Source organism: Oryctolagus cuniculus, chromosome 2 (assembly GCF_051225735.1).
Source record: "Oryctolagus cuniculus isolate XC-2025 breed Fujian yellow rabbit chromosome 2, ASM5122573v1, whole genome shotgun sequence".
Lineage (NCBI taxonomy): Eukaryota > Metazoa > Chordata > Mammalia > Lagomorpha > Leporidae > Oryctolagus > Oryctolagus cuniculus.
The window spans coordinates 79,876,880-79,900,501 of record NC_142868.1 but is presented as its reverse complement, the minus strand read 5'-3'; the positions used below and the strand labels follow the sequence as shown (position 1 = coordinate 79,900,501).

Below are 23,622 nucleotides of genomic sequence, written 5' to 3'. Positions count from 1 at the left end.
CCCTCCACTTTTCCCAGCATATCATATCTGTAAGAATTACAAGTCTGTGTGTGGACACACACACACACATACACACACACACACAGTGAGCCCCCTTCTTCATTTTTCCCTAGAGCCGAGTTTCATATCAACCCAAGACTATCATTACCAACACATATATGTAATCAAGATACTTAGCCAGGGAGTCAACATTTGACTTTACCTAGCAGGATGTGAAAACAACAGGTACTTTAGCTATAGTACAAGGTGGGGTGCATGCGCTGTGTCTTGGGCATAACCATGAATATCTTTTTATATCGTGAATGCTGTGGTAATGTGACTTCTGTATAAAGCAAACAGTAGGAGTTTCTTGCACTGTTGCCCTTGAGAATTTAAAAACTATAATAATAATAAAGAAAAGAAATGAGAGGGCAGTAGGTTAGCCTTGCTTCTCACACACTTGACTGGTAACAGCAGGGATGCAATAACAAAATTTATCTGGAAAGAGCTGTGGGTATAAGTAGGTCTATGTTCTGCCAAAACTGCATAGAATAGTCTCTTTCTCGCTAAAAATTATATACAGGAATATAAAATCTAAATGTCATCATCCAGAAGAAACCATTAGTAATATTTTATTTTATTTGTCCAATACTTTCCCTGTACAAATATTTAAATATATTATATTTAGAAAATTTGGTTCAAAATACTTTTTATTTCATACTATATTTCAAATCATTCCACTGTCTTTAGAATCATGGCTCTATAGTTTTGTACATAAGAATGTTTCATTTTTTAAAAGATTTTATTTATTTATTTATTTGAGAGGTAGAGTTACAGACAGTGAGAGGGAGAGACAGAGAGAAAGGTCTTCCATCCACTGGTTCACTCTCCAAATTGCCACAAGGGCCAGAGCATAGCTGATCCAAAGCCAGGAGCCAAGAGCTTCTTCTGGGTCTCCCACGTGGGTGCAGGGGCCCAAGTGCTTGGACCATCCTCCACTGCTCTCCCAGGCCATAGCAGAGAGCTAGATCAGAAGAGGAGCAACTGGGACTAGAACCAGCACCCATATGGGATGCTGGCCTAGCAGGCAGAGGATTAACCCACTGTGCCACAAGCACCACTCCCAGAATGTTCCATTTAAAAAAAAAAAGAAAAGAAAGAAAATTATTTTATTTGAAAGGCAGAGAGAAAAGGAAAGACATCTCCCATCCATCGGTTCACACCTCAAAAAGGCTGGGTCAGGCTCAAGCCAGGAGAACAGCACTCAATACAGATCTCTCATGTTGGTGACAGGGAGCCAACTACTTGAGCCATCACCTGCTGCTACCAGAGTGTGCATTAGCAAAAAGCTGGAATTGGGAGAGGAGCCAGGACTCGAATCCAGGCACTCCAATACGGGAGTCCCAAGAGGGGTGTTAACCACTGTGTCAAATGCCTGCCTTGGGATGTTCCATTTTTTATGTAACACATTCTCTGTTGGTGGAGCTTACAGTTCTGCGCCTTTCTGTCCCTGCCATAACAAATAAGGTCACCTTTCTCATTTCCTGGCCACACTGAGCTAAGAACAACACACACACACACACATCAGCCTTGAGATTTTATGTCTGCAGGTGCTCCTTGAAAAGAATTATGTAATAGCATTGGAAAAAAAGAAAGTGCAGACTAAGTAAACCAAGAGATACGTGTCTTTCACTATTCCAGCAAAAAGCTGACTCTAAAAATTCCAGGAGCACAAACAGTAGACGATGAAAGAGCACCGTGGCAGAAGTAAAAGAAAAAGGATGCAGAGGTAATACGCAGCTAGCCACAGAGATGGAGAGGAAGCAGGCAAATGACACAAAGGACAGCTGCAGGATGACCCACTTTCCCCTGGGGCAGAAGAAGCAATGTTGTCCTACATTCTCAGCAAACATTATGGACTATGAGGAAGAGGGACCCTGGGCTTGTGTTGGTGATAACTGAATCAGTAAAGCATGTGTGAGAACTCTGGCAATAAAGAATGCTCTTGATGACACTGCTAGGATAGCAAGTATCTGCATGTTATCAGACTGGCAAAGAAAACAGGATGCACTTGGAGACAGATGACCCATGGATTTGTGATCATGGAAACCAAAGCAAGTGGCTTGCGCAGCAGGGTTGAGATCGGTATTTAAGGGAATTCCTGCTGTGCACTTGATTCAATACTACTGTGCAATTCAGAAAAGTCACGCCAGATGTAGATGCATATGCTCTTTCAACAAAACTATTGAACACCACCAAATGCAACGCTCTGAGCTAGACTTTCAGGATGCAAGAATGAATCCTATACCTGTCCCTTCTTTCGCTAGCAGAAATGCTTTTAGTCATCTATTTCTGTGCCTAGCAGAGAAGGGGGGGCAGGTGAGCTCTCATGGAAACACCATAGCTTTCCTTCAAGATACTAGTTTCAAGGCTGGTGCTGTGGCTTAGCAGGTGAAGCCATGCCATATGGGTGCGGTTTCATGTGCTGGCTGCTCCACTTCCAATCCAGCTCTGCGCTAATGGCCTTGGACAAGCAGCAGAAGATGGCCAGGCCCAGCCCCTGCTGTTGCGGCCATCTGCACAGTAAACCAGCAGATGAAAGATCTCGCTGTCTCTCTCTCCCTGTAACTCTGGCTTTCAAATAAGTAAATAAGTTTTTTTTTTTAAAAAAAGATCCTTGTTTCAGTTTGGAATGACACACTTTATTTGTGATATTTGTGACTGATGGGCTAATGCCTTTCTTCCCAACTAGACTGTACGTGCCAGGAAGGAGGGTAGGTATTTCCATCTGCTTCCTTCACCAATGTTCTCCTAGCAGAGTGCCTGACACACAATAAATGTCCAATAAATACTTGTTGAATAAATTAATGAATGGATAAAGGCTTTTTATGAAGGCTAGTGATACGTGTTATAAAAGGAATATAGGTAAAGGACTGCCAAATTCTCAGGATATAAAGATTAATTACAGAAAAAGAGGGAGGAGATTTTATGGCGAAGATGGCTCGGATGGTCAGGAGACCAGATGAAACAGTGAGCGCACTCGCTTAGGTGAGGAGGAATGTCAGGACAATAACAACCAGAGTAGGAACAATGAGAAGTAGATGAATAAAAGTGTTTCCAAGACGAAACTGACAGACAGTGGCTTCCACGGGATGTGACGGACAAAGAAGAGCAAGAACCTGAGAGTGTGCCAGGTGGCCGGGAGGGAAGGAGTTACAGAAGGCAAAGAGCAGCGGATTCCGCCATGCTGAGCGCAGAGCCCTGGACCCAAGGGCATCGAGGTTGCGGATGGACATGTCAAGATCACGATGCCAGCGTGGTGGGTCTGCAGGGTTGTGAGAAGGACAATTCCTAAATACAGATTTCCGAGACGTCTACATAACGTTTCTCCTTGCACATGGAAAGTGAATGAGCTTGTCCAGGGAAAGATCTCGGAGCGAGAAAAGCAGAGGACCAAAGACAGGTGTTTGAGAAATGCTGAGATTTGGCTTTTCACACTATTCAGGAAAACAGAGAGGAAGCAGGTAGTCTATTTTCTTGACCTGTAAAACTCCATCAGATAAGACACCATTCTATGCTTGATCTTGGGGAAATTCACCCCCAGGAGGCCTTCCAGGGTTTATAAGTCTGGGGAACACCAGTTCCTTGGATGAAGTCAGTGACTCCTAACTCTGGTTGGAGAAGTGAAGGGTGTAGGCCTTCGGTAGACAGCATCCTGGGATCCAGCCAATGCATCTCCCCAAATGCCAAGGCCAGCTCTTGGTTAGCACAACTACTTCTCAATTGTAATGCTTTAGATTATAAACAGCTGTGAGCTCTTTGATCCCCAGACCAGCCTGACTGGTTTGTTGGGGAGAATTCTTTAAAACCAGTGAGGCCATGAAGCTTGCATGGTCTCTCCTTGTTGTATTGTTTTACTCCAGGCTCTTGGGAAGACTTTCTTTCTGAAGCTAAACTCACTGGCTCTACCATTCCACCTAGTGAGAGGTCCCATTTCTTGACTCACCAAGATATTATATGTTAATCTTGCTACCACCACTCAAAAATATTGAGTGACATTTGAAGGAAGAGAAATGTGGATAAAAACAGAGCAAGTTTTAAAAGTCTCTACTATCTCAGTAATAGATAAGTACCCACACTGGCTAATGCTAGTTCTTAGACCAGGGCCTTGAATGCAAAAGACAGTCAAAGTCTAAATGAATGAAGCTGATGGCAATATATGCCAATTCATTCATTCCAGTACATGCATTGAGTTCCAAGTACTGAGAACTGTGACAGGAATGAGAGCAAGATAATGGTCAAAAGCTCTAGGACAAGACCTTGCATGAACTCCTCGCACAAATGTTCTAAGACTAGAGGTGCGGACCTTCATGCTGCCTGAGCTGGGGGATTCCCATGCTGTTCCTTGGACACAAAGAGGCAGCTGAGAGCCAGGCTCTGAGGGGTGCTCTGTCCTACTTTATGGGATTTGTGGAGTCTACTAAGCCATGAAAAGGTAGTAAAGAATATCAAGCTGAAGGGCCATGAAATAACTTGGTTTTGGTATTTATTGATTATGTTTGTATTCCATATTTCCTTCAGATAAACAGATAAAAATAATAGCTGCTGAGTTCTGGATGCACAAAAATTTCTAACAAACCTAGGATTGGTTATGACCACCCAAAAGGAAAATTCAAACATTTTTCATGAAAACCATCAAGTGCTTCAGAGAAAAAATGTTAATGTTGTGGGAAAATGTTTATTTTACGAATAAGTAAAGCATCAGTTGGCAAATGTGACTTCATTTGCTAAACTTTAAGTGACATCTTTAAAACCTCCTCTGTTTTTATTCAAAGAAAAGAGGACCACTAGGCAGGAGAAAGCCGCAGAAAGACAGGCAGAACTCGACTTTCTGTCATGACAGCTTTCTAGGCAGGTGGTGTGCTACCTGGTCTGCAGTGACACCGTTTCATTATGAAGCCACACGAGGAAGTAAGTAATAGCAAGCAATAGCTTCCAATGCCACAAACAGCTCGGAGTCCTAGAAGGCCCATGGGGAAACCTAGCATCCCAGAAAGTACAATAGGGGGAGCTCTTCTGTTACCAAGGCACCTGCTGCTCCCAGTGATGTGTGGGACTCCATCCTTGCTTCTCCTGAGGCAGTGAACTCAGGCTTTGGCGCCCTTCCTGTGTCTGTTCAAACCCAGGTTCTGGCCTCTATGACATCAGGAAAAAGATATGAGTGGGTGCTCTCATCCCGTGCAATATAGCACATCATACCTATCTGGCAGCATTCTTCCAGGAGACTCCCCTGTGGGCCACTGGGAAAATCGGACAGCTTCTTTGCATGGACATCAGTTCTTGGGTGATTTAGCCACATGATGGACAGTATGCCAGCCTATAGGTAAGGAGCCACTGTGGCTGCCTTTCTTAGGGGGCAGTGAACAAGGCAAGGACAGAGAATCATGGCTGCCAGACCTAGAAGTCTAGCCAAGAAATGAACTGAGTTAACCAAGCAATACAGCACTACTATAAACATATAACATGGTAATATAACATACTAATATATAATACAAGCATATTTACATACCATATATCAATGTCATTATATAATAATGTAATAATAAAGGAACTTAGCTAACTAAGCAATATGAAATGAAGCATAAGTTTAAAAAGAAACAGAATACTTACTTGTTCAGTGTTCCACAGTGATCAACTTCTGTTTAGATTATGGTTAACTATATTAGTCCGTTTTTTGTGATTATGATGAAACTCCTGAGAGACGCTGACTTTATAAGGAGAAGTATTTGCTTGGCTCATGGTTCTGGAGGTTCACAGTCCAAGATCAGGTGGCCCCACTGGCTGGGCATCTGGTGATGAGGTCTTGCTAGCAGAATCCTGAGGCAGTACAAAGCACTACATAGCAAGAAGGAGCATGTCTCTCTCTGTCTTCCCTTTCAAAGCCAACAGGATTTGATGGTGGGCTCCATCCTGTTGAACTAACACAATTTAATCACATCCCAAATGTCTACCTGTAAATCCATAATTAGATTAAGTTTCCACTCTTAACACCATTAACACAAGGCTTTGGAGACCACCCCCTCCTTTTTTTTTAGATTTATTTACTTGAAAAGCAGAGAGAGAGTACGAGAGATTCAGAGAGAGAGGGAGAAAAGGAGAGAGAAAAAGATTTCCATCCACTGGTACATTCCCAAATCGGCCAGGCTGAAGCCAGAAGCCTGGAACTCATTTTCCAAATCAGCCAGGCTGAAGCCAGGAGCCTGGAACTCCCACATGGTGGCAGGAGCCCAGGCACTTGGGTTGTCTTGCATTGCTTTTCCAGGTACAACAGCAGGGAGCTGGATAGGAAGTGGAGCAGCCAGGACTCAAACTGGTGCTGATATAGATGTGGCCATCACAGCCACTGGCTTAACCTGCTGCACCATGATGAAAGCCCTGAGACCAATCCTTTAATGCATGGGCTTTTAGGGGCCATTCAACATCCAGTCAACCTATAGCATCAATACATTTCATAATTCATTCTAAGAGAAAAGCTATTGTCTCTGTATAGAGTCTACTTATTGGTAACAAATCTTATGTGTGACATCATTGACTTTTTTTTTTCTTCTTTCTTTATGTACAAAATTTTCATTCTAAAAAGAGAAGTTAGTAAATATTATAGGATTATAGTAAATATTATAAGATTTGTTATGATTGCCCAGTAGTAAAAATTTATGAATTTTTTTTTCATGAAATGGTCAAGCATCAAAATATGAGATACACCCAGCATCAGCAATTATCAATGTTTTGCCAGTCACATTTTATCTATCCCTTTCCTGTTTTTGCTACAGTATGGAAGTGAAAAATCTCACGTAGAGAAAGGGCATTAACAGCTTACGAAGTCCAGACACATTTCTCTAGTGTACAAATGTTCTTTGCAGTACTCTTTGCTTTACCTAATTCGGCTGGCGATCATGGAAATACATAAATTTTGTGATGGTCTCAACTAGAATAATCTGTCCTACTGCCCCCAAACAAGGAATTGGTATATCAAATCACAGGCCTCTGAGGATTCTACAGATCTGCTTCTGCTTATGAACTCTCTGCAAATGTATGTAAATATGGGGCCGGCGTTGTGGTGCAGTGGGTTAATGCCTTAGCCTGAAGCACCAGCATCCCATATGGGCGCCAGTTCTAGTCCCAGCTGCTCCTCTTCCGATCCAGCTCTCTGCTGTGGCCTGGGAAAGCAGTAGAAGATGGCTCAAATCCTTGGGCTCCTGTACCCACGTGGGAGACCCAGAAGAAGCTTCTGGTTTCTGGCTTCAGACTGGCGCAGTTCCAGCCGTTGCGGCCAATTGGGGAGTGAACCATTGGATGGAAGATCTCTCTCTCTCTCTGCCTCTCCTCTCTCTGTGTAACTCTGACTTTCAAATAAAAAAATTGTTTATAAAAAAAAGTATGTAAATATTTTTACATTTGTCTACTACAAAGGAGAGCTTCAAAATTTCTATTGCATGTTCATAGAGGCCTACAAACTCAACAGATTAAGAACCGGAGCCAACATTGTGGTGCAGAGACCTCAGCTGCTGCCTGCAACTTCTGTATCCCATTTGAGAGCCGGTTCAAGTCCCAGTTGCTCTGCTTCTAATCCAGCTCCCTGCTAATGCACCTAGGAAAGCAGCAGAAGATGGCCCAAGTACTTGGGTCCCTGCCACCCACATGGGAGACCCAGATGCAGCTCCAGGCTCCTGGCTTTGGCCTGGACCAGTCCCAGCTGTTGTGGTCATTTGTGGAGTGAACCAGCAGATGGAAGATATCTCTCTCATTTTCTCTCAAATCAATAATTCTTTACAAAATATGTAAAGAAAAGATTAAGAACCTGTGCCTCAACCGTATCTGGAAAGCATTCCCCAGCCAATTCTTTTTATCAAAATCCTATACCTGTCATCCCTTCCCTGTAATTGATTTCTCTCATTTTCTGTTTTTTTAAAGATTTATTTTATTTATTTGAAAAGCAGAGTGATAGAGAAAGTGGAACAAAGAGATCTTCTATCTACTGCTTCACTCCTCAGATGGCTGCAACAGTTAGAGCTGATCCAGGCTGAAGCTAGGAGCCTGTAACTCCATTCTGTTCCAGCGCTCCAATATGGGTGCTAGTGTTGTAGGCAGTGACTTAACCCATTGCACCACAACACTGGCCCCTTCCTGCACCATTTAGACCAGGCCACTCTCCTGTTTGTCATACTGAGTAGCTCTCCTCCATCAGATAAATTTTTACAAAACTTAGCTAACTACCTTGTGCCAGATACTATAATAAACTTTTTTAAAAGATGTATTCATTTCAAAGGCACAATGACCGAGAAAGAATGAGAGGGGGAAAGAAGTGAGGAGAGAAAGGGAGGGAGAGGGAGAGAGATCTTCAATCCGAAGGTTCATTTCCCAAATGCCAGCAACAGCTGATGCTGGGCCAGACTGAAATCAGGAACCAGGAACTCCTTCCATGTGGAATGCTGGGACTCAAGGACCATTAGCCATTATCTGCTTCCTTCCCCGGGGGTATTAGCAGGAAACTGGAGCAGACCATACAGTAGTCAGGACTTGAACCAGGTACTCCAAGGTGTCCCAAGCCGCAGCTTAACCCACGGCACCACAATACCCACCCCATGCCCCATTTATTTAGGTGTGACTTGTCATCCTGCCTGGTTAGAAGGACCATCGCAGTATCTAATACTCAGCCTGTGTCCAAGGACTTCTGCAGTTGTAGCTCCATTGAATGGAGACAAAAATAGCCAGCAGCATTTCTGTGGGCTGGCATTCAGCTGGAGGATATGTAAATCCAGGCTTAGGTGTATTTTTTTTAAATGGGAAAAAAGACATTTACAGAAAAGGAAGTATCGATTTGATTGTTCTGGGCATGGTGACAAAGAGCCCCAAGCAAATGATCCTCTATGTTATGGCCATACCCCACCCCACTGTGATACACTGTGACCCCACAACACTATCCCAGAGTCAGAAACTGCATATGTTGACTTCACCTGCCCCCTTTGTAACACCTCAGTATACAAGCGCCCATGTGAGAAAACGCAAGGTATTTCAAAAAGGTAGTGGAAATGTCTATTGTGAAAAATCCTAACTGTGGATTTCAAAGTTCGGGCACCAACCTGAACTTACCTTTTAATTTCATTTTCTATTAACTTTTTGGCTTCCATGGAGTAGCGAGGTGCTAACAAATGACTGGAAAAACAGCCCAACATGAACTCATCTCCAGCACAGCAGTACTAAACTTGCTAATTTGTAAAGATTGGGCATGTGTATATTTTTTTTTAAAAAAAAATGCATTTATCTGAGGGATAGAGAGGGAGAGAGACAGATTGACAGCGCGAGCTCCTGCGGGCAGGTTTGCTCTTTCCAACGCCAGGAACTCAACACGTGGGTGGCAGGGACCCAATTACTTGCATCCATCACCTGCTCCTTCCCAGGGTGCACTTTGGCAGGAAGCTGAGATCAGGAGCCTGAGCCAGAAATGGAACCCAGGCACTGGGACATAGGGCACAGGCGTGCTAACCGAGGTCTTTATGGCTAGACCATGCAGAACACACATTTTAAATAAATACCTCGGTCCCCTGATGGTAACTGAGTTGTTTAATAACACGGATTGAAAATCATTACACATCATTCTACATGGAAGTAGTTAATGCGATTATGACAGAGCAATGGGAGGGCAGTTTTGGACACAAACTTATAAATTCCGTCCCTCGGTCGGCTAGAGGCTGCTTGCAGGGCGTTGGTTTTGCAGAACTTCAGACATCGAGGAAGCTGTTCTGTGCAAAACCCTGCAGCGTCTAAGCAGGGTTCCCTAGGACTTACACCTCGCAGCAGCCATCCCAGGTGCGTGCCCCCGGGACATCCGCGTTGAAGCAGGTGGTGAAAGGAGCAAATGAGACAAGACGCGCTCAGCGTCACGTTGCTGCCTTCCTAGGTACTGCGTTGCTGCCCTCTGGGCCGACCAGGTGTACCCGCCTCCTCCCACGCACGACGGGCCTCGCCGGCAGAGGCCGCGGGGAACAGGCAGCAAGGTCACCCCGGTCTCCACGCCGGGCGGCGAGCTCCCCTGCCCAGGCACGTTTGGGCGGGGCGTCCGCGAGGGACCCGGCAGGGAGGCGACGCTCTGCGGCCGGCCGGCGCCGCGGGCCTCGGTTCCCGGACAGCCAGGAGCCCGAGCGCCGCCTCCGGAGAGGTGAGGGCGGCCCAGCGAGGCGGGGATGGCGACGGCGGCGGCGGGGAACGCGGGCGCAGGCGGCTTCGGGCTGCTGTCTCGGGGACGCCCGACGCCCCCGGACCCCCGAGAGCGGCGCCTCCTGCGCTGGGCGCGCCGGGAGGAGGGCGGCGCAGCCTGGACCCCGGGCGCGGCGGGAGGAGGAGCTTGCGGTCGGGCGCGCCCGAGGGAGCCCGGGCGCCCGAGGCCTCCGGGGGCCGCTCCCCAACTTGTCCTGTGAAGCCCGGCGGCCGCTCGCTCCCCACCCCGCTGCTGCCTGGCGCGCTCGCCGGCCCTCCCATGCCCTCGTCCTGTGGTTCTCGCACTTTCAACTAGGTCACGGGGTGGAAGTTCCACCTGGCACAGCCCCCGGCTCTGATGCAAAGGCAGCTCTCCTCCACCCGCAGCTCCTGGAGAGCGAGCGGGGAGCGCCGGCGACCCGGGCGCAGACACGGGTCTGCAGAGGCGAACGGCGGGAAGCCGGCTTTGCGCCCCAGCTCTGGCGGCTCTGCGCCCTCGCCCGGGGTCTGCCCGCCTCGGTGAGTTCTCGCTCTTCCCCGGCGCGGGCGGGGACCTGTTTACCTTGTAAACTTCAACCTGACCCGAGCCGGCGAGCCTGCCGAGCGGTTCGGGACTGCGGGCTGGGCTTCGGGAGGTCAGACCCGGGAAATCAGAACTCAGGAGCAGCGGAAGGGGACGGTGCTGGGTGGCTTTGAGGTGAAAATGAAATCTGTGTTTTCATGGAGTGCGCCTGTATCTTTTCCCTAGGGAGCTGTCGCTTGGAAATTGATTTTTTAGCTAGCGGGAGGCAGCCGAGTAAGATAACTGGAAAAGCAGAAAGTTTTCAAAGCTGACCATGAAAATGCATAAGAAGGAATGTCTGATAAGGCGGTAGACTTTGCATAATATTGTGTAGTTACCTAGCACCAGGGTTCTTTGTGCCTTATGTGGAAACGGGATAAAAGCTGTTAGTGAGCGGGAGCTTAAGTGTACCTTGTTTGAAGAGCTAGGATGATGAGTATATGTCTTTTGTGAGGCTAAGGTTATTGGCAATACTACACGTAATGAATGGTAGGCACCTAAGCCTTGGTTTCAGCTGCGGCAAGTGCTGCTGTTCCTGTGAGTTGATAGCAAATGGAATCTTTATGGCATTGCTAAGGAAGAGTTAATGTGCTGTGAAGTTGAGGGCCGGGAGCGTTGTTGTCGGAGTTTCTGTCCTAGATGCCCATCTGGAAATGCGATGCACACAGCGCTCCAGTATCGGTGAGTGCGGACAATCACAGCACAGTGAAAGTGGCTCTTCTCTCCGACAGACAGCCGTTGATTGCATGCGACTTAAAGGGGACCTTGACAAGTTGCAAAGTGTCTCGTCACTAAGGAAACTGCTGCTCTGTAATGCATCGGGCCAGCTTTGAAAACAAAGTCCTCTTTCTAGAAAGAATCAATTACTGTAATGATGTTCTTTGGAAATAATTTGCCCTTGTGTGTGTGTGTACCTTAATATCGCTAAGGCACGGAGGCAGCTCGTAGGTTTTAAGAAAATGTTGCTTACCAGAGGGATGTTAAATGGAAACTGCTTTGTCTGCAGTGGGGTAAGGGTTTGGATAGGGGTGCATGTGTGTGTGCATGTGTGTGTATGATGCATGTGTGTGTATGTGTGTGTGCCTATGTGTGTGCTGGGGTTGGGATGGGGGAGTCTGCCAGCAATTCTAAAATATGATTCTATGTTTGTTCTGACGCCAGTTCCTACCTGGGATCAAGAGGGGTGTGCGATTATTTAAATGCATTTCACTTGTAAATAATGTAGATGCTCCGAATGTCACATCTAAAATCTGAAATACGTTGTGAGGGAGGCTCTGTGATGGCTTTGGACAAGGCACAAGCCAGATGTGCTTGGCCATATACAGGATCCCAATGTCTGGAGAACAGTTCAGCCAAGTCCTTTTGTTTACTGCATGTTGATGTTCTGATTTTTATTTTTAAGTAGGAATTGACTGGAAGCTCTCATTGCAGTTTAGTGCGAGATACAAGACATTGTTGGAATTGGGCTGTTAGCGCGTACTGTGCAATCTTATGTTTTTATTCACAGATAAACTAGGACGTGTTCTGAAAGGAGTGGCGTGAAAGCATTAAGAAAACCGGAGTATTTATTTAAGGACAGACTGAAGGAACTAAATTTCTAGCCTGACCCTGGCTTTGTTTGGTCCCTGGTAAGGCTGAGAGTAAATGACAGGCCGAATGTCCTTCAGATTTTGTACTTCTCTGGGTCCCGTAAGAGAGGGCACTGCAGGGAAACCCAGGCTACAGGGTGTTCAGAAAGAGTCAAGGTCATTCACGTTGAGCACTTAGAGCAACTTGGGGCGGCTCCAGGCAGGCGTTTTAAGAGTCGGAACCAGAGTACCTCCACTGCAGCCCTGCCCTGACCCATTTCCTCCTGTGTGAGATGGGGATAACAGTACTTCCTCCCCTGGGCATGAGGAGCTGATGGAATGGGAGGTATCAAATGCAGAGCACACCGTTGGCACACTGTGTACAGCCGTGAAGAGCAGTTACAACAAGTAGAAATGCAGTGACTTAGGGGCTACCGCATAGTTGACTGTAGGACTGAGTATCTGGGTCAGTGGATCATCCCTCCTTGCTGGTATACTTAGTATACTTCAAAAAAAATATTTATTTTATTTATTTAAAGGCAGAGTTGGGGGGGGGGGGAGAAGGAGGGAGGAAAAGATCTTCCATCTGTTGGTTCACTCCCCAGATGGCCACAATAGCTAGATCTGGCCAACGCCCAGAGAACTGGAACTCCATCCGGGTTTTCCACATAGGTAGCAGGGTCCTAAGCACTTGGGCCATCTGCTGCTGCTTTCCCAGGAGCATTAGCAGGGAGCTGGATCAGAAGTGGAGCAGCTGGGACTTGGATCAGCCCTCATATGAGATGCCACTGTCTCCTGCAGTAGCTTAACCCACTGCACCACAACAACAGCTCCACCTAGTGCACTGTTTTTATTTTTTGGGGGGTTTTTTGTTTGTTTGTTTGTTTGTTTGTTTTTGACATGCAGAGTGGGCAGTGAGAGAGAGAGACAGAGAGAAAGGTCTTCCTTTGCTGGTTCACCCTCCAATGGCCGCCGCGCTGATCTGGTAGGAGCCAGGTGCTTCTCCTGGTCTCCCATGCGGGTGCAGGGCCCAAGCACTTGGGCCATCCTCCACTGCCTTCCCGGGCCACAGCAGAGAGCTGGCCTGGAAGAGGAGCAACCGGGACAGAATCCGGTGCCCTGACTGGGACTAGAACCCGGGGTGCTGGCTCCGCAGGCGGAGGATTAGCCTATTGAGCCACGGCGCCTGCCCTAGTGCACTGTTAAACAGTTGTCCTGGTAGTCATGGGGAATCAATGCTAGTTCCTCATATCAAATGCATGATATTGCATATAGCCTATGCCCTTTGTCTTGTATACTTAAATCCTCTCTAGATGACTTACCACGCCTGATGCAACAGAAATGCTCAGTGAATAGTTGCCTTGTATTATTTAGGGAATCATGACAAGAAAAAGGTCTACATGTTCAGTACAGACCAAACTATTTTTTCTCCTTTTATTCTTGAGCGAGCAGATACAGAACTGGTACATGGGGAAACTCATGGATATGGGGGCCAGCTGCAGCATAAAAGTGTACTATATCCTTCCGTAGGCAGTGACCTTTGGAAATTAGAAGCTGACGCTATTGCACCTGCGCCCCCTCACCTCCGCCTCAGGTCTCTGAATACCTAGGATAAAAGCATCACTTTTGGCTTCTTAAGATAATGACAAGATAGAAGGGGGAAGGAGAAGATGCCCAGTTGAAGTTCTAGGATAGATGTTAAATGTTTACTTAACTCATTTCTGTGAATGCCTTTAGCAGTATGTATGGCCTTCATAGAAAAATAGTAATTCCAGGGGCAGTGCTGTGGCGAAGTGGATTTAAAGCCCTGGCCTGAAGCGCCGGCATCCCATATGGGCGTTGGTTCTAGTCCCGGCTGCTCCATTTCCAATCCGGCTCTCAGCTATGGCCTGGGAAATCAGTGGAAGGTGGTCCAAGTCCTTGGGCCTCTGCACCCACGTGGGAGACCAGGAAGAAGCTCCTGGCTTCGGATCGGCTCAGCTCTGGCCTTTGTGGCCATCTGAGGAATGAACCAGCAGATGGAAGACCTCTCTCTGTCTCTACCTCTCTCTCTAACTCTTTCAAATAAATAAATAAGAATAATAGTAATTCCTCGTTTTCTGATGGTTAGAAGAGGTAGAGAGCACTGATCGGGACTTAGAAATGGGGTACAGTATTTGAAATTTGGAGATGAAACAGCGATACCTCTCACTCACAGTTTTCACTGGCTCAGCATTTCCGAGGCACCTAAGGCACTAATAGCAAGAAACATGGGACCCTTAGCCTTGCAGAATCATCCAGGTGCTGGTTATAAATAAGGGAAACCTGCAACTAGAACCTGGGCTCAGTGCTGTCAGGAGTAGCGCTGTGGTCTGGCTGTTAGTCCTCTCTGAAACGCATGATCCCAACGTTGCCAATTGCTGGCATCCGGAGGTGAGGCCTGTGGGGGATGATCAGCATTAAATGAGCTCATAAGGTGGGGCCCTCCTGATTGCATTCACGGCTTTATTCAACGAAGAAGCGAGATCCAAGTTAGCCAGCTTGCCCCGTCTTGCCTATGATGCCCTGTGCCTCCGTGGGACTCTGCAGTGAAGCTGAGCAGGTGTGGGCACCATGTCCTTGGATTCCCAGCCCCCAGAACTCCGTGAGATACATAAACCTCATTCTCTATCAATGATCCAGCATGCAGAACTGAGTTGTGGCAACAGTGAGTGGACTGCCATGCTTATAAACAGGGAGTGTGACTTGTGAATGAAGGAGGCTGGCCCGGACTGCCTGCATAGGACAGCAGGGTAGAAAGGAAGAACGTAGGGTGTGGAGTGAATCGCACCTGCAGAGCCGGCGCATGCGCGCGTGCACTCCCCGCGGTGTTGGGGGGAGGGTCAGGAAGGAGGACCGTGAAGGGAACAGGTGTGTGAAGGGCGCGGTGCAGCGTGGATGCGGCTACAGCAGTAGGTTTGGAGTGTGGCACACATAGCTCTTTCATTGATGTAGGGCTTAGAGTCTCAGGAGAAGTTTGGATAATACCTTAGGCTTTTTTCTCCAGACTTGAATTATGGAAAGGATATTTACAAACTGTTTTTAACTGATCAGAAGCGAAGCCAACATTGACCATAATTGGCTAGTTTTCCAGCCCTTTATATTAATTTTGTCTGACTTTAAAACTATTTGGATTGATACAGATTTTCGTTTAAAATGCATATCGTGTGTATTTCCAGTTACCGTATCTGTGCACACACACACTGGTGTCCAGCTGTCTGTCCATCTCTCTCTGTCTCTAGTTTGGGTTGGGGTACCTGTTAAGGAGCTGTAGAACTGATTGACTTTGTGCACCTTGCGTGGATGAGTTCTGGAGTCTGCCCTCGAAGCCCTGAGTTCAGCTCTGTGAGCCTGTGTTGCCGGCTGTGTAGTGCAGTAACAGGAAGCAGTGTCGTCCTTGGTGGATTGCTCTCCAGGTCGCCCGTTTGGTATGAGGGGCGACTCTTCACCATAAGCATGGTTTGATTTTCTTTGTTTCTCCCTGTTCCCTCCTGTCTCCAGGGGTCCCCATGATTATTTCCCTGCCTCTAGAATTCTCCCTTTGCCTCCCAGTGGGAAGACATTGTCCCCGTGTGGATAGTCCTGGTGGTCTTGTTCTTCAGTGCCCAACTTTGCATGACTGCTGGGCTCAGCTCCCTGGAGGCATTCCCTGGTGTGCTGAATGCTCTTGTGTCTCTCTTCTATTTGTATCAGTCAGGGTGCAGGAGGCAGAAACTATCCTAAGTGCTCCAATCAGAAGGGTTTAATGTGGGAATTAGGTGTTGGGAGGGCAAGGCGAGGGTTGGGCTGAGCCTCACGGACTGCTCCTGTGCAGGTGGGTGAAGGAGGCCTAGGGTTGCCGCCGTCATTGCCACGGGTTGGAGGCTGGGAGTCACAGCCACCACTGGAGCTGCTGATAAAAATGACACATGGTTTGGGCTGTGTCCCAGCAATCACAGGAAGTGTAAATAGTGCCTCTCTACCCCAGGAGCTGGTAGCTGCACATTGCTACAGACAACAAAAGCAAGCTAGCAGACATCATTCTTAGATACCCCCCAACTCTCTTTATCTTTCAGTTCTTCTCATTGGCAGAACCTTATTGGTGCCTAGGCCTTCAGCTGCAAGGGACTCTGGGAAATGTAGTTTATAGATTTCTAGCCTCAGTGGTAGAGGCATGCACACTGGAGGGAGATCAGAATGAATTTTGACTGACAATCCATCATATCCATGTATCAGACATGTATTTCATCAAAGACTTGGCTGGAATATTTAAGTTCAAAAAGGGTAGGTAGGCATTGACTTTGGATATGAAATATGTTGTTACAAAAAGGCTCTAGTTGCCTAAAGGGTTGATAACCAGAATCTACAAAGAGATCAAGAAACTCCACAAAAACAAAACAAACAACCCACTTAAGAGATGGGCCAAGGACCTCAATAGACATTTTTCAAAAGAGGAAATCCAAAGGGCCAACAGGCACATGAAAAAATGTTCAAGATCACTAGCAATCAGGGAAATGCAAATCAAAACCACAATGAGGTTTCACCTCACCCCGGTTAGAATGGCTCACATACAGAAATCTACCAACAACAGATGCTGGCGAGGATGTGGGGAAAAAGGGACACTAACCCACTGTTGGTGGGAATGCAAACTGGTCAAGCCACTATGGAAGTCAGTCTGGAGATTCCTCAGAAACCTGAAGATAACCCTACCGTTCGACCCAGCCATCCCACTCCTTGGAATTTACCCAAAGAAATTTAAATTGGCAAACAAAAAAGCGGTCTGCACCCTAATGTTTATTGCAGCACAATTCACAATAGCCAAGACCTGGAACCAACCTAAATGCCCATCAACGGTAGACTGGATAAAGAAATTATGGGATATGTACTCTTTAGAATACTATACCGCAGTAAGAAACAACGAAATCCAGTCATTTGCAACAAAATGGAGGAATCTGGAACACATCATGCTGAGTGAAATAAGCCAGTCCCAAAGGGACAAATACCATATGTTCTCCCTGATCGGTGACAACTGACTGAACACCAAAAAGGAAACCTGAAGTGAAATCGACACTATGAGAAACGGTGACTTGATCAGCATAGCCCTGACTGTTAATGAACAACTTAATACATTATCCCTCTTAGTAGTTTCTTTTGTCTGTTCTACTTAATATGACTGGTTTAATTCTGTAATTAATACACAGTTATTCTTAAGTGTTGAAATTTAACTGAAATGTGATCCCTGTTAAACATAAGAGTGGGGATAAGAGAGGGAAGAGATGTACAATTTGGGACATGCTCAAGCTGACTTGCCCCAAATGGTAGAGTTAGAAACATACCAGGGGACTCCAATTTAATCCCATCAAGGTGGCATGTACCAATGCCATCTCACTCGTCCAAGTGATCAATTTCAGTTCACAATTGATCATAATGAAAGGACTAAGAGTCAAAGGGAGCACATAAACAAGTCTAGTACCTGCTAATACTAACCGATAGAATAAATAAAGGGGAGAGTGATCCAACATGGGAAGTGAGATACTCAGAAGACTCATAGAATGGCGGATGTCCTAAACAGCACTCTGGCCTCAGAATCAGCCCTAAAGGCATTCGGATCTGGCTGAAAAGCCCATGAGAGTATTTCAGGCATGGAAAGCCAAGACACTCTGGCAAAAAAAAAAAAAAAACAAAAAAACAAAACACTAAATGAAAGATCTCTGTGAGTGAGATCCCAGTGGAAAGAACAGGTCTTCAAAGAAGGAGGTACCTTTCTCTGAACGGAGGAGAGAACCTCCACTTTGACTATGACCTTGTCTAAACAAGATAAGAGTCAGAGAACTCAAGGGGCTTCCATAGCCTTGGAAACCCATGACTGGAGCATAGGGAGATTACTGATGTCATAGACAGGAGTGTCAATTTGTAAAGTCAACAACAGGAGTCACTGTGCACTTACTCCTCATGTGGGATCTCTGTCCTTAATGTGCTGTACATTGAGGCTTAATGCTATAACGAGTACTCAAACAGTATATTTCACTTTGTGTTTCTATGGGGGTGCAAACTGTTGAAAGCTTTACTTAATGTATACTAAACTGATCTTCTGTAAAAAGAAAAAAAAAAAGAAGAAGAAGAAGAAGAAATTATCAATTCCCAACTTGACTCTCACTGGGATTAAACATGACAATAGGTCTGATCTGATTTCATCATCATTTAAAAAATCATCTATTATTTTTCACTTTATGTTTCTGTGTGGGAGCAAACTGTTGAAATCTTTACTTAATGTGTGCTAAACTGATCTTCTGTATATAAAGAGAATTGAAAATGAATCCTCATGTGAATGGAAAGGGAGAGGGAATGGGAAAGAGGAGGGTTGCGGGTGGGAGGGACGTTATGGGGGGGAAGCCATTGTAATCCATAAGCCGTACTTTGGAAATTTATATTCATTAAATAAAAGTTAAAAAAAAAGGCTCTAGTTGCCAGCCAAATCCCCTTTCAAACAGGTGACTATTACAGTTTTACAATTGAAATCTCTGGAGAAAGCACAGCAAATAAATAAATAAAAGTTACCCAGCACTTGCCTCTGCATGTGGTATTATTTGAATGCAAAATAATATTCCTTTGGTTTAGTTCAGTGATCAAAGTAAAGTATTAACAAAAGGATTTTTAAAATGTTTCTTTCCACCAAAGCCCAAGATAGACCACTATTTAATGAGCCACAATACAGAGGAAGAAGGGACTATCCTATTTCAAATAATAGCTCCTTGCTGGCTGGTTCTTTCATTAGATGGATTCTCTGTGTACTCGTGTTTTTACTGTATCTTTTTATTTTTATTTTTTTTTGACAGGCAGAGTGGACAGTGAGAGAGACAGAGAGAAAGGTCCTCCTTTGCCGTTGGTTCACCCTCCAATGGCCGCCGCGGCCAGCACACTGCGGCCGGTGCACCACGCTGATCCGATGGCAGGAGCCAGGTGCTTCTCCTGGTCTCCCATGGGGTGCAGGGCCCAAGTACTTGGGCCATCCTCCACTGCACTCCCGGGCCACAGCAGAGAGCTGGCCTGGAAAAGGGGCAACCAGGACAGAATCCGGCGCCCCAACCGGGACTAGAACCCGGTGTGCTGGCGGTGCCGCAAGGCAGAGGATTAGCATAGTGAGCCATGGCGCCAGCCTGTATCTTCTTTTCCTCTGTAACTTTCATGATAGAAATGACCTGTTTACCAGCTCTCTGCTGTGGCCAGGGAGTGCAGTGGAGGATGGCCCAAGTACTTGGGCCCTGCACCCCATGGGAGACCAGGATAAGTACCTGGCTCCTGCCATCGGATCAGTGCATTGCGATGGTCGCAGTGCGCCGGCCGCGGCGGCCATTGGAGGGTGAACCAACGGCAAAGGAAGACCTTTCTCTCTGTCTCTCTCTCTCACTGTCCACTCTGCCTGTCAAAAAAAAAGAAAAAAAAGAAAAAAAAAAAAGAAATGACCTGTTTATTGGAGAAAGAAATAAGGGTATGCTTGAGTTGTCTCTAGTCCCTTATTTCATACCCTTGAGCTTGTCAGATTACCCTTTGTGCAAACTGCTAGATAGGATTGGATCTCTTGTATTTTTGAGTAATAAATTACCTGCTTATTTACACTCAAAAATTACATTAGCACATTCAGAAATAGGCATGATTATTGAATGAAATCATCACATATTTGCATCTGATGTTTAAAGTTATAAAATGGGGGATTAACATAAACAAATGGAGTTACTTAATGAATTTGTCAGTCTGTTGCATATATTTTTCAAATGACTTTTTTGTTCAAAATGTAAGAGCCATTCAGATACTTCTCTAGTGATTGATGGGAACATTTAAATGCAGATTTATGAGTGTTGCCTGGGTTAAGTCATAGTATAATACAAACATATTTTGTAGATCCAGTGGTGACACCAAGAGTTAAACTGCTGTGCCCAAGCCATCAAAAAAAAAAAAATCAAAATGAAAGAGTTCTTGCTCTGTTAGTACGGCTTCAAGACAAGTATACTGTCTTCCAGCGTAAGTCCCCACCAGGCTGTGGTCCCTAAACCCAACTGTTGGTGCAGTCTTGTAGGGTTACTGTTTGAATCTAACATCATATTATTATTTGGTTTATCTGAAGGAAAAGTAAGTCGTAGAGATCTTTCTGTGTTACAGTACACATTAGTGACCTCCCTGGTTCCAGCTTTTACTACTCGTTCTCTTCTCCCTCCCCCCCTTTTCCTTTCCATTCAGATTTGTATAAATGTTGGAGAAAAAAGAACTACATTTCCCTCCCTGTGTATTATAAGTTTAAAAGTTTTTGTCTTCTCCAAATACGTGGAGCTTAGCTGAAGAGAGAGTTGTAGGACAAAACTCCTTTTATGGATTGAAAATCAAAATGATCTTTTGATTAAGTAAGTGTCTTGTAAAGTAGAACATGCAAGTGTGAACTCTCTCTCATTGATGCGACAAACTGAAGGAGATGAGGAGAGAGCGCATGGAGCTTTGCATACTTTTTAAAGTAAAAATTTAGGACAGCCGAGCAAGACTAGTATTTGAACATCATTGAATGACTTGTTTATTTGCTGGCCCAGAAAGTGGACATTAGGAACCTGTTTTGGGGGTAGGGATTTAGCCTCGCCCCATCAACATAGTACATGGATTGGATACTCAGCTGCAGCTTCTGATTCCGGCTTTCTGCCGATGCAGACCTTGGAGGCAGCAGTGGTGACTCAAGTGGTTGGGTTCCTGCCGTCCACGTGGGAAACCTGGATTGAGTTAATGGCTTCCAGCTTCAGGCCCAGCCCAAGCCTGGCTGTTGCAGGCATTTGGGGGAGTGAACTAGTAGATGGGGGCTCACATCTCTCTCTCTCTCCCTCTCTATAAGATTTATTTATTTCAAAGTCATAGTTACAGAGAGAGTGGGAGAGACAGAGAGGTGGAGAATCTTCCATCTGCTGGCTCACTCCCCAAATGGCTGCAACAGTCGGGGCTGAGCCAGGCCAAATCCAGGATCCAGGAGTTTCAACTGGATCTCCCACCTGGGGGAGTGGCCCAAGTACTTGGGCCATCTTCTGCTGCTTTCCCAGGTGAATTAGCAGGAAGCTGGATCTGAAGTTGAGCAGCCAGGACTTGAACCAACACCCATGTGGGATGTCAGCATTGCAGATGGCAGCTTAACCTGTTAGACCACATGCTGCCCCCAACATTCTCCCTCTCTTTCTCTCTCTCTCTCTCTCTCTCTCTTTCTTTCTTGCTCTTGCTCTCTGATGAATAATTGAATAATTTTAAGATGCAGGAAAAACTGTCATATTTTAATATAAGCAAGTCTCCTGCCTCTTAAGAAAATTTATAATTAGAATAATTCAAGAAAACCCATGCATTCTGAATGTTGAGACATCTGCAAATAAAGATGGCAACTCAATGATTTATGCAGTTAAGTAGATCTAGGGTGACCATATGACTTGTTGTCCAAACCAGGACACTTCCGAGGTGAAGGGCACGCTTCAGCCTGAACCAACTCTGGCTGTTGTAGCCATTTGAGGAGTGAACCAGTAGATGGAGATCTCTCTCTCTCTCTCTCTCTCTCTCTGCAACTTTGCCTTTCAAACAAAAATAAATACATCATTTTTTAAAAAAAGAAACGAGCTTCAAAGCTATGAAAAGAAATGGAATAATCTTAAATGCACGTGCCAAGTAAGAGAAACCAGCCTGGAAAGACTAAAGACTCTGACATTCTAGAAAATACAAAACTATGGAGATGATAAAAAGAGCAGTGGCTGCTAGGGGTTGGGTACAGGCAGTGAGATGAACATGTGGGCCCAGGGCATATTTAGGGCAGTGAAACTGTTCTGCATGCTAATGTATTAGCAGATGCTTGATGCATTTGGCAAAACCCATAGAACAATACAATACAAAGTGTGAATTCTAATATAGAGTGTGGACATTGGATAATAATATATCAATATTGGTTCATCAGTTGTAACCCAAGTACTGTGCCAGTGCAATATATTATTTGAAAATTGCCTAAAATTGACAGGAACTTCACTTGGTGCTAAAGAGGAAGATATAGAAAGTGTTAACTTTGCGGGTATACTTTTAAAAAAAATGTACTTATTTACTTAAAAGGCAGAGAGAGAGAGAGAGAAAAGATCTTCCATTCTCTGGTTCACTCCCCAAATGGCTGCAGTGCCAGGAACCTGGAACTCCCTCTGCACCTCCTATGTGTGTGACAGGGGCCCAAGCCCTTGAGCCATCCCACTGCTTTCCCAGGCACATTAGCGGGGAGCTGAAGTCAAGAAGCCAGGACCAGAACTGGCATTCATATGGGATGCCAGTGTCTCAGGCAGTGGCTTAACCCAGTGCACCACAACACTGGTGTAGAGGTCTACTGCTAACTTCAGAAATTTGGGTATGGTGAGTCATGGCATTCATAAAAGAGCAGTTCTTGTGACACAGATCCCTGTAGAAACATCTCACCAGCTACAATGCACCTTAAGTATGGAAATCCCACCCAAGCTTCTAGCAGGTAAGGCAGATACACCAGGTTGGATTTCTGAGCAAACAGTTTCCTTGCTTGCCTGCCAGGCTCATATAATTAAAGACTCAGGTCAGAGTCCACAGAATCCACTGAAAGATCTGAAGTCTGTGAAAATGCAAATCCCAAAGCTGCAAGTCCGTTCCTCTGGAAGTCCTTCTAGTCTACTGTGACTTCCTCCTGCTGCACACCGTGACTGGAGTCTCCATTCTGGCTTTCCTGTGCAGGAAGCTCTTGAGGCTTTGCATCGAAACGACAGAAAAGCAGACCAAACTCTTCCTGTTTTGCTAGCAAAGAATACTATGGTTACTGCATAGCCATGGGGAACTGGGCTAGACCATACGCCATCACCCTAAAAAAGCTATATAGATGTGTTTGTATGTGGGCAGCATATGTAGAAACCCCTAGGCAGAAGGGTAAGCTACACATTTTTAAAGATTTTTTTCAAAGTGCATTATGGTCTTTATCTGATCATTTGTCTATCATTTCTGCTTGTTAAGATGTAGGCCCTTTGAAACGTATTGGCAGTATGTGCACACAGAAGCTTTTTATTCTCATTAAGATGATCTATTCTGGCATAATTGGATGGCTTTGTGTAGAGCATACCGTGATAGAAAGGAAATGAGCCTTGAAGGGCAGAAGGTACTGGAAATCCCACCACTCATGAGCTAAAACAGATCAGCTTCAGACCAAGACTGTGTCTGCGCTGCAGGCCAGGAGTGCCTTGTCAAGTTGCAAACTTT

General features: G+C 45.6%; 1 protein-coding gene across 16 annotated transcripts in view; it reads left to right on the top strand.

Annotated features, from left to right (window-relative positions):
* The first annotated feature begins 9,726 nt into the window (after positions 1-9,726).
* The window catches only part of TRMT9B (tRNA methyltransferase 9B (putative)), a 56,262-nt gene continuing 42,366 nt past the window's right edge, over positions 9,727-23,622 (top strand). For 5 of the 16 annotated variants that reach the window (XM_089327278.1, XM_089327283.1, XM_089327280.1 and 2 more), the window contains exon 1: positions 10,058-10,195. The gene's annotated coding sequence lies outside the window, so the exon portion shown is untranslated. Of the gene's footprint in view, positions 9,847-10,057; positions 10,196-10,389; positions 10,753-23,622 lie in introns of those variants that run through there. The other 11 variants (XM_089327284.1, XM_008274058.5, XM_089327281.1 and 8 more) reach the window with 3 other exon arrangements.